Genomic DNA, 11,951 nt, shown 5'->3' on the forward strand with positions numbered 1-11,951 from the left:
TTGATTCAGTTTTTGTGATTGGACTAGGATAAGTGTTATGCTTGAATATGGAGTATTGATCCAGAGACATATATATATATATATATATATATATATATATATATATATATATATATATATATATATATATATATATATATATTGTCAGATATATTTTATGGATCTAGATTTGATCCAAGTTTTATGTTGAATCTAGATAGTATCAGGCCAGATATTTGGATCTAATAATGATATATGTTTTGTATGGATATGTGTTTGATACAGTTAGATCCAGATAAGTAAAATGTTGGATGTTTAATATGGATCCATTTGCATTTGAAATATATGGTTTTGGATGTGGATTTGGATTTGGATTATGGTCAAATCTTGAGTGATCCATGGTTTTATTTAAGCTTGAATGGAGATCTATTTTAATATGAATTGTGTTGGACTTGATAGATAACATCTCAAGTTAGATTTAGATATAGAATCCTACAAATCTAATAAATTTGGATATATATATATATATATATATATATATATATATATATATATATTCTTGTGGATTCGATATAAGATTTGAACTTAAATGTTCAAACTTGTGGTTTGATTAAAGCCTTGTAATTGGCTTATCATATTTGGCATATCCAAATGATAATGAGATTACTTTCATTAAATATAGATCTGGTGTATATCCAAATTGGATTTAGATATAGAGATGTTTGCTTAACTTCATGATGAAAAATCAACATAGTCTGTGAATATTCTCATGATGGTGATATATCATAAAGAAAAAATTCAACTAGTGTATGTAAAACCTCATGATGTCATGGTTTAATGCAAATATTGTTTAAATGCATGCATTGAAAAAGTGAGAGCTGAATTATAATTTTACACATGCATATAAGGATATTTATTTGTATATGATGACAAATAATCATTATAAATAATGCTCCCTATAGTATGCTTATATAAATTCATGAAGGGATATTTTGATTTCATGCATGAACTGCTAAATGGTGTTGGTCAGTTACTTTTATGACTATTTGGATCCAGATATACTGATCTAAAATGATCAGGTGGTAAAACATGTGATAATGTACATGGAAAGGAGTATTTGTTATATTTAGCAAATCATGAATTTATGAGTTAATAAATTTTATAGTACTCTAATAGTGTACATGTCTATGGTAAAGTCATAGAAGAGCTCCAAGAACACCATGACTATATGTGACCTACCTTATGATGTATTTATTTTTTATCTATGAATTGCATGACTTAGTATGCAGTAAATGTTGAATACTTGAAAAGGTTATGATAAAATTTATGACATGATAGAAAAACAACCTAATTTATTAATAGCATCATGATAGGGATATATCATGAAGAAGAAATCCAACTAGTGTATGTAAAACCTCATAATGTCATATAATGTCATACATAATGCAATGATTATGATACAATGTGGGTGTTCACCTCATATAGCCAAGTGGGAGATGTTGGATCCTGGTACGAATCTAGTGTGGCCAAATGGGTCTCACATAGAATCCAATGACCCACTTGAATAGTGGGTCATTGAGATAGAAACCACCAGAATAGTGGTGGGACCACTCATTGGATTCTCAACAAGTTTGGGAATCCAGTGAAGTCGGTTATGGATGGGTAACGGTTACTCAGAAGAGGATAAATTACTCCAGCCCCTGCCTCTGTAGGACACATTCAAAGAACTCGATAATCAATCGAGAAATCTACCCTGAAGCATGGCGTTAATTTATTCCTCATTTCTCTTCTCCTCTAGTTTTTACTTTGCACACCATGATCCTAGTCTTTATAGATAACCCCAATACAAGTGACTTGGGTGGTTCATAATCTTGCAGCGATGGGACCCTAACAAATCTTATTGTTTGCAAGGGATCGGTTCTTCGCCTATCTCCTCAAAAGAATTGTGGGACCTCATTAGATCCATCGATCAATTTGGCATGTGAATACCAGTTGTCGATGGCACAATAAATCTATTTTTTACAATCCAAGGTAAGCTCCTAACTCAAGACATGCTCAAAGGTTTAGGGTATTCCTTCCCCAGCCACTGTTGCTTATGTGGGGAGGATGAAGAAACTGCACAACATCTGCTTGTAGCCTACCGCATCTCAATCGAAGTAAATCTAGTCCCAACCAGTGCTCAAGTTCGGTAAGAAACATATCCAGTATGGAGACATTTTAGTGGAAATTAAACTATAGAGGAAACAGGAATTCTACGAAAGTTGGATCTTAGCCTTGAAAGTTGGATTTTAGCCTTCCAACTGGTCACCTGGAAAATTTGAAATATCCAGAATAAAATTTTGTACATTTGAAGGCCGGGAGAGCAAGAGACAGACGAAAGTCAAAGAATGTGTGGATTCAATTAGAAAATTTGTTATTCGAAGAGTTGGCCACCTTGATATCTTCAGCCAAAGGCGAAGCTGGGGGGAGGCAGGACTGGGTTGTAGCCCAGTCCTGCCTCCCAGTCCAGTTAAAAAAAAAAATTAAAGCCCAGTCCTAGCCCAACCCTGATTCCAAAGGCGGAGCTGGGGGAGGGGGGCAGGACTGGGTTGTAGCCCAGTCCTGTCTCTCGGCCTAGTTAAAAAAAAATTTAAAAGCCCAGTCCTAGCCCATCCCTGATTCTCGGGTCGGATCCAGCACCTGGCGAGGGCAGGCACCCGCCCGTGCTGGATCCGACCTGTTTAACTTATTACCCCTCAGCCCCTCTTCTTCTTCGATCTTGATTTTGAGTGTCCTAGCCCTTACCCTCGTCTTCACCAAATCCCCCGACTCCCGACGACCGATCCAACGTTACCTAGCTTCTTATTCGAAGTCGGCCGAGCTTCTCCTTCGATGTCGGTCGCCCACGCTTCTCCTCCAAGCCTCTGGCACTGTTCTCGTGCTCCTGAGTGAGCGAGATGACGAGACACCGATTGAGCATGACGATGAGACACCGATCTTTTGGGTAATTTGACTAATCAAATATGTGCTAGTTTGATTTAATCAAATTATAGGTGGATTGGAGTGGATTTAATTAAATCAACTCTGAAGTAGGGTTGATCCTGACCTCACTGCATTTATTTTTTATCAAATTTTATTTAAAATAAAAAAGCAATTTACCCATTTTATGTTGTGGGTAACCGTCGGGGTCCATTTTAATTGGTACTTTTGTATTTTCATTTATTTTGTCATAAATAAATTTTATGCATTGTTATGAACTTTAAATTATCGCACCAGTGTAATATATTGCCATTAGATAATGTTTAAGAACTTTCAGTTGAAGTTGAGAAAAACTGCAGCAGATAGTTTGATTTGTCCATATGAAATAGATTTTTATTAATAATTGTAGCCATTTTTTATTTTATCTTAAAAAAAAAATTGGGGGCGCTGCTCCCAAACCTGCGCCTATCACACTAAATTTTTTTTTCTGACTCCGAACCCCCGACTAGAATATAATTGAAAGGATCGGCCATCAGATTGGCTTCATTCAAAAGAACAAATGTAAATATCATACAGCCATCTTTTGTACAGATTTTTTTTAAATGAATACACAGGTAGGGGGTCTGCTTGCTTATCCCAAGAAAAAAAAACGCGGGGGGGGGGGGGGGGGGGGGGACGAACACCTCGGGTATCGGTCGATCATCTTAAATGCCATAAGCCGAGCTACTTTAACCCAAGTGTTGGAAGTCGTTGTGGGCCACAGAAAGACGAGGATTTGTTGATGTGATTAGCTAGGATCGTGACTTGCAATATGAAAATTTTACATACAAATTATGGCATTCATTCCATTGTCGTCTAGTCCAGTTAGGATACCTGGCTTTCACCCAGGCGACCCGGGTTCAAATCCCGGCAATGGAAAATCATTTTTACTACTTTATTACTCTTTTCTTTTTCACATGTATATGCTATTATTTTATGTCACGCACCTGCTTCGCCCTTACTTCTTGTTTTTTACTCTGCCAATCTGATCAGCCTGGCTTGCTTTTCCGTTCTCGTCGGCACAAATCCACCTTTGGATGAATCCAGCGAACACTTGCCTGAGTGAACGTCGCACATTCTAGGGGCCTAGGCTACAGGTTCATCCAGAATTAAATACAAAAAAAGACCTAAAGTAGGGTTTTTTTGTTGGGTACCTTCAAGAATTTCATTCATCTTGCTAATCAATTATTTTGCATAGTTTCTTTAACAACAAAATGGCAAAATGTTCTGAAACCAACTGTTTAGTTGTAAATCCTTTTTTTTTTTGCAAATTTCTACCGCATTGTGTACATTTGATCATTTAGGTTGCTTTAGAACGTAGCCACACATCAAAAGCTCCTTTAATGTAACGCATGTTCTTCACTGAAAAGACCACGGAGACATGGTTAATTCTACAAAACATCCAACGCATGTAGGGTCCGGATGGGGGTTTTCCGGAGAGGCCTCAATCGGCTCCCCTGTGTGTTAGTGGCCCTGCATAAAAACAGAAAAGCAGAGCGGGAGCGTACCTGATGCCGCCATTGATGGAGCTGTTGTGCTTGCCGGAGATGGTTGTTGGTCGATTCTCTGCTCAGCCGACTGCTGCCCTCCACGAGCCCAGGCTACCGGATGCAGTCGGTGAGTAGACCTTCAATTTTTGTCACCGGGTCATTCATGATACCCTGTTTTTATACACATAGGGTGGGAACGGTTTGCATAATCGTTCCCCTTCATCTTATGCTGATTTATCGGCAGGATCATCCCTTATCGGGGATGTATCCACATTGTGGATAACCACCACGTTAGCCGTGGTGGTTAATCCAACATTCTCCCACTTGATCCGACGATAAATCTTTTTAACCAGAAAACCTTATGGAAATAACTTGATGAATAGATTGGCCTTTATAATCTATTCTAAAGGTCCTAAAGTGAATCTCTAATCCTTAGAAGATTGACAACAACCTTAATGAGAATAAAAAACTGAAAGTGTTCACTTTATTTATATATGCATGTGTCAAAAAGAGTTTAACATTCTCATCCTCATTACATGTTCGGAATATAATCCCGGTGCTAGCCCTTTAGTAAGAGGATCAGCGATCATCTCTTTGGTACCAATATTGACAATATGCACTAAATGATTCTCCGTCATTTCTTTAACAACAAAATACTTCAATTCTATATGCTTGTATGACGTAGTACTTTTGTTGTTGTTCGAAAAGGACACCGCAGCTTCATTATCACAGTAGACCTTCAGTGGCTTCCCAATGGAATCGACCACCATTAACTGTGATATGAAGTTCTTTAACCATATAGCCTGCGAAGTAGTCTCGTACAAAGCAATGAATTCTGCCTCCATGGTGTGGGCAGCAGTCGTCTGCTTTCCACTCCTCCAAAAGATCGTTCCCCTAGCAAGTAAGAAGACGTACCCAGTAGTAGACTTTCTACTATCAAGGCATCCTCCTAAATCCGCATCTGAGTAGCCAATGATCTCGAGGTGATCAACTTTATGATATGTTAACATATAGTCTTTTGTCCCTTGCAAGTACCGCAAGACTTTCTTGGCATCCTTCCAATGGGATAAACCTGGGTTAGACTGAAATCTGTCAAGTACCCCTACTGCAAAAGAAATATCTGGTTGAGAACATGTTTGTGCGTACTGCAAGCTGCCAACAACTGATGCATATGGATAAGCACTCATCTATGCTTTGTCAATATCGTTTTGTGGACAATCATTTAGGCTCAGCTTGTCACCTTTTGATATAGGTGTAGAAGTAGGAGAACAATTCTCCATCCCATATCGCTTTAACACCTTTTCTATATAAGTTCTCTGAGAGAGGCCTAGAACACCTTTTGCTCTGTCTCGACGAATCTCAATGCCAAGAACATAAGCAGCCTCACCCATATCTTTCATATCAAAATGTGATGCAAGAAATTGTTTTGTCTCTGAAGTTGGTTGCAAGTAAGATGTCATCCACATACAACATCAATATAATGAACTTACTCTCACTTTCCTTAAGGTATATACATTGATCAATAATGTTTTCTGTAAACCTAAAAGTCACAATGACTTGGAAAAATTTAATATACCACTGTCGGGAGGCCTGTTTAAGTCCATATATTGATTTGTTAAGCTTACAAACCAAATGATCATTTTCAGAGAAACCAAGAGGTTGTTCCATGTATACCTCTTCATTCAGATCCCCTTTGAGGAATGTTGTTTTCACATCCATCTGATGTATCTCTAAGTCATAATGAGCTACGAGGGTCAGAATAATCCTCATTGAGTCCTTAGTTGAGACAGGAGAAAATGTCTCATTATAGTCAATGCCCTTCATCTGGGTGAATCCTTTAGCAACCAATCTTGCTTTATGTCTCTCTATGTTACCTTTGGAGTCCTTCTTGGTCTTAAAGACCCATTTACACCCTATGGGTTTTACTCCTTTAGGTAACGTGACAAGATTCCACACTTGATTTTTAGCCATAGAGTCTAACTCTTCTTTCATGGCTTCAATCCAGTGCGAAGATTGTTTGCTTTCAACAGCTTCCATAAAAGTCAACGGATCATTATCCATATCTATGAAATCACCAGGCTCCTGAAGGTACACCACATAATCAGGATGTATGGCAGATCTCCTAATCCTTGTGGATCTCCAAACAGGTCGTTCCTCAGGCTCTGATTGAACCTGATCATCTTGTTCATGCTCTTCCGTATTGTCCACAATAGGTTCACTTTGGATTTGTGCATTAACAATCGAATGATCAACCACACCATCATTAGGAATAACAATGTGGTATCTTTCGATGTTTTCCTTAACAGGTGATGAAACTGGATCCTGTATTTCCTCAAAACCAATGCTTTGAAGTGCACTTAATCCTACTGAACCATCTTCTAGGAATTTAGCCTTATCCGTTTCAACAATCTGTGGTGAGTGAGATGGGCAATAAAACATGTATCCTTTTGATCTTTCTAGATAACCAATGAAATATCCACTGGTTGTTCTTGGATCAAAGGCTTTAATGTGGGGGTTATATAGTTTAGCTTCTGCAAGACATCCCCATATGTGCATATAAGACAATGATGGTTTCCTACCTGTCCACAGCTCGTAAGGAGTTTTAGGCACAGATTTCGTAGGAACCTTATTCAAAATATGCACAGCAGTCCTTAAGTCTTCGCCCCACAATTTATGGGAAGTGTTGAATAATTCAACATAGCTCTGACCATTTCCTTAAGCGTACGATTTCTCCTTTCAGCTACACCATTCTGATAGGCACTACCAGGCATGGTATATTGAGGCACAATGCCTTCCTCTTTAAGAAATCGCGCTAATGGTCCTTCCCTTTGCCCCATCTCAGTAAACCTACCATAATATTCGTCACCTCTATCAGACCTGACTATTTTAATAACCTTATCGGTTTGTTTCTCTACTTCTTTCTTAAATTCCTTAAACATCTGAAAAACATCAGATTTTTCGAAAATTAAGTAGAGATACATATACCGAGAATAGTCATCAATAAAGGTGACGAAATATTTTTCGCCTGTGTAACAGGGAGAAAACGGTCCACATACATCCGTATGGACTATTTCTAATATCTCACTACTGCGTTTGGCACCCTCTTTATATGTGTTTGTATGCTTAGCCTTTATGCAATCAACACATGGATCATTTTCAGTAAAATCTAGAGATTGCAAGATCCCTTCATTTACAAGTCTCTTTATTCTCTTTTCAGAGATATGACCCAACCTTCGATGCCAAAGCATGTAAGATTTATCATTCGTCATGCTACGTTTATTTCCAACCAATGCGTATTCAGAAGTCAAAGACTCTTGAGTTTGGATTTTTCACATTCAATTTATATAAACCATCATAAACTGATACAGAACCAATTTCAATTGAATTTCTGAATATGAATAATTTGGAATTTTCAAACTTAAAACAATATCCAAATTTATCCAACTTTGAAATTGAAATTAAGTTTCTACTATACGATGGAATATAAAAGACATCATGAAGATCTAAAACTACGCTTGTATCCAGAGTAATCCTGCAGGTTCCAACACCCTTCACATGTGAACGCATCTTGTTTCCCGAATAGATGCTTTTCTCATGCATTGTTGGTTCCCTTCTGCTCAGAAACAGCTGTAGACAGTTGGAAATATGAACAGTAGCACCAGAATCAATCCACCAGCTATTTTCAGGAATTTGTAATAAATTACATTCATGAGAAACAAATGACAAATTACCTCACTTTTCAACCACTTCTTGTACTTTATGCAATCTGCCTTTTGTGTCCATTTTTCTTGCAAAAGAAGCACTTTATGGGAGCAGAGTTGGATTACTTGTCTTAGGATGACTTATCCCCAGTTGGCTTCTTCCTAGCATTTCTCTTAAATGCATTCTTCCTTGGTCCTACCTTGGACGTATGAGAAGCCATATGTGCACTATGCACCTTCTCACCTTTCATCCTTTCTTCTTCTTCAACACACTTGGACATAAGTTCATTAAATGTCCATTCATCATTATGTGTGTTGTACGAGATTTTGAAAGGTCTGTATTCCAAGGGTAAGGATGTTAGGACTAAATGCACTAGGAAAGAATCAGAGATGGTGAGCTTCATGTCATTCAGCTGAGATGCTATGTTCCTTATCTCCAAAATATATTGGCGAATGTTTCCCCCCTCCAGTATATTTCATAGATATCAGTTTTGACATCAGGGTACTGGCTCTAGCCTTGTTTGAACTCACAAACTGTGTCTCAATGGCATTCATGAATTCCCTCGTTGTTCTGCATTGTGGGATAGCGCTTCGAATGTTCTTAGCTACTTTAGATTGCAAAAGCAACAAGGTAAGTCTATTTGAGCGCTCTCACTTCTCAAAAGCAATCTTTTGATCAGCGGTACTCTCATCAGTGAGGGCAGCGGGTTCATCTATCCTTAGAGCCAGATCTAGATCCATATACCCTAATGCAAATAAAACAGTTTCTTTCCAATCACTAAAATTAGATCCATCTAGAAAAGATATAGAGCTAGAGCCATCTAAAATCACAGAACTAGAAACTGCATGACAAAAGACACGTATCAGGAAGCATTCATACGAGACTAAAACTTTAGTGGAAAAAGCAAAATAATAAAGGCCCTTGATATGCTTCTTTCCAGGCGAGTGAAGGGGGTCATCGGAGTCCTACTTTGGTTAGAGCTCCGACACGCGAAATCACTTCGCCTCCCGACCATATTCGGTAAAACTAAGGTTCTTGTGAAGTTAGACCATCAACACAAGGTGCCTTTGGATACACATGTGTGATGTATCTCGACACATTTACCTTATTCTACCCTACTTAAATTCCAAACACGATAAAACTACCTTTGGGTCGTTTATCGTTTCATGAATATAAGTACAACATTAATATTGACTAAAACCATATGATAGTACAACATTTTTTACAACATACATGTATTCAGTCACTTTGGTGACATGAATACACTAAGTTATCTGACTATCCTAAATGCCAATATATAAAATATAAAATAATATCTTAAAATAGTCTATAAACCGAACGGACTAGACATATGACTCTCGAAATGGTTCTAAAACTAAATGAACCTGTCATATGTTTCACGAACCAGTCTTAAAGCACTCTGAACCGGTCTGAAACAGCCTCGAACCGGTCATCCAAGGGTCTGAACCGGTTCAGAACCTTATGAACTGGGTCAAGTATGAACAAAAGTTCATAAAAACCCTATAGTCGTATGCCAAAATCCCTATATTTTCTTATATTTAAGAAAACAGAGTCTTAGCATCTCGGAACCGGTGAGAAACTGGAAGGAACCGACCAAAAACAGCTCTGAACCGGTCCCGGAAAGGGGCTGAGTCAGTCCTTGATCCAGTTCAGGCCAAATAGTGTCTGGACCCTTCTGGATCCGGGTCATACCCAACTGTAACTGAATCTGGGTCAGACCCGGAATTATCTGGATCTGGGTCGGACCCGGTACAGACTGGGTCTGGGTCAGACCCGGTACAAACCGGATCCAGGTCGGGCCTGGTACAAAACGGATCTGGGTCTGGCTCGGCTCAGACTGGATCCGGGTCTACTCCGCTAATAACCGGATCCGGTCGGACCCGGTAACTACTGGATCTGGGTCTGACCCGGGTTTACCTTATCCGGGTCGGACCCGAGCGAGTCTCCACCCGAATCCCGGATCCGATCCGAATCAACTTTATGAATCGGATTCGGGTGGGTGGGTCCGGTTCAGAAAATGAACCCGACCCGAAACAAAAAAAGAATTTGAAAAAAGGGCAGAAAACCCGATCTTTTAGAAAACAGGGGTTTTCCCCTTTTCATTGCCGGCAACCAATGTCGTCGGTCGGCGACCAAAGTCGCCTGCCGGCGATCAATATCGGCGCCTTTCGGCGACCAACGTCGCCGCCCGTCGGCGACCAACGCGGCCTGATGGCGCTTCTTCTCCGGTGAAAGCAGCCATCCGCCGGCCAAGAACGCAGAAGCCTTCAGAAATCCGGTGACTCAATAGTCTCCGGCGACAGCTCCTGCAGCCTGCTAATGGCGGATGGAGAAGAAAACGCCGGCGGGGTCCTAGCCGACAGGAAACCCCCCAAAAACAGAGGTAAGATAGTTTTTTTTTTTTAATCAGTCTGTCGCCCAACGGCGACAGTCGCCGGTGACCAGCAGCAACGTCACCCCACGGTGACTTGCTTTGCTGGTCGACCCAGAGCACACCCCGCAGCAAAAGCGGGGTGTGGGCCTATAACCCAATGTAGGGTCCGGATGGGGGTTTTCCGGCGAGGCCTCAATCGGCTCCCCTGTGTGTTAGTGGCCCTGCATAAAAACAGAAAAGCAGAGCGGGAGCGTACCTGATGCCGCTATTGATGGAGCTAATGTGCTTGCCGGAGATGGTCGCCGGTCGGTTCTCTTCTCAGCCAGACTGCTGCCCTCCACGAGCCCAGGCTACCGGATGCAGTCGTTGAGTAGACCTTCAATTTCCGTCACTGGGTCGCTCATGATACCCTGTTTTTATACGCATAGGGTGAGAACGGTTTGCATAACTGTTCTCCTTCATCTTATGTTGATTTATCGGTAGGATCATCCCTTATCGGGGATGTATCCACGTTGTGGATAACCACCACGTTAGCCGTGGTGGTTAATCCAACAACACAGTCATTAAAATATCAATTATAGGCTACTAAGGAGTACCATACTATCAATGGCCTCTGAGGTGCGATCATTAGTGAAGATTCGGATCACTTAAGGTCTAATCAAATGATCCATGCTCAAACAATGAGGCTGTGACAATATGGTCAAGTGTCCTTGCGTAAACGGAAGAAACATGCCACCCAACTTCTTTATTTCATACAGGGTGGAAGTGAAACCCATGCTACGGCTTCTGGGGATATTTGCAACCATCGCAATAAAAGGGTTGGTAGAGTGAGACATTTATTCCCCTAAAGAGTTATTTAGGGTTTGCAAGCGTTGTAAATTGTTTTTGTATGAGAAGATAACCTAAAATTTTCACTGGTGGGAAATTTTGGAGGTGAAAAAAGTTTTCCCCAACCCTCCGCTTAGCAGCTATTTGTTTCACATGAAAATACTTGCCTTTCCTGCCGGGCTGAAACAAACAGCCCCATGGGACGGTTTTCCCATTTCTCATATGAAATGGCTTCGCCACCAGGAGGGATCGGGAAGCCATTTCCAATGGAAGGCTCTCTGAGACCCAAGGTCTATTGGGAGAAATATTTCTGTAGCCATTTTCTCAGGCGCAAATGCAAATACGTCCTTGTTCTAGCACCTCCCTGTCGACATACGCAGTACAGGTAAAATTCGTCGACAACCAACGAGAAAAAATTAAGAGTTCGATGCAACAAGTCTGAGCTTGGCTACAAGCATAGCTATTTTGTTGTCCCATGGTGCTGGACGACATACATAAAATGCTAGCCTTGCAATCCAACAGCAAACCCACACTTTTATTAATCCTCCTGACATTTTCGT

The 11,951-nt window shown here is 40.3% G+C and overlaps 1 non-coding gene across 1 annotated transcript; it reads left to right on the top strand.

The window, feature by feature from the left end:
• Positions 1-3,781: 3,781 nt before the first annotated feature.
• Positions 3,782-3,855, top strand: TRNAE-UUC (transfer RNA glutamic acid (anticodon UUC)). Its single transcript has one exon. It is a non-coding gene; the product is annotated as a tRNA-Glu (tRNA).
• Positions 3,856-11,951: the final 8,096 nt, after the last annotated feature.

Source organism: Nuphar pumila, chromosome 6 (assembly GCF_984573655.1).
Source record: "Nuphar pumila chromosome 6, dmNupPumi1.hap1.1, whole genome shotgun sequence".
Classification (NCBI taxonomy): domain Eukaryota; kingdom Viridiplantae; phylum Streptophyta; class Magnoliopsida; order Nymphaeales; family Nymphaeaceae; genus Nuphar; species Nuphar pumila.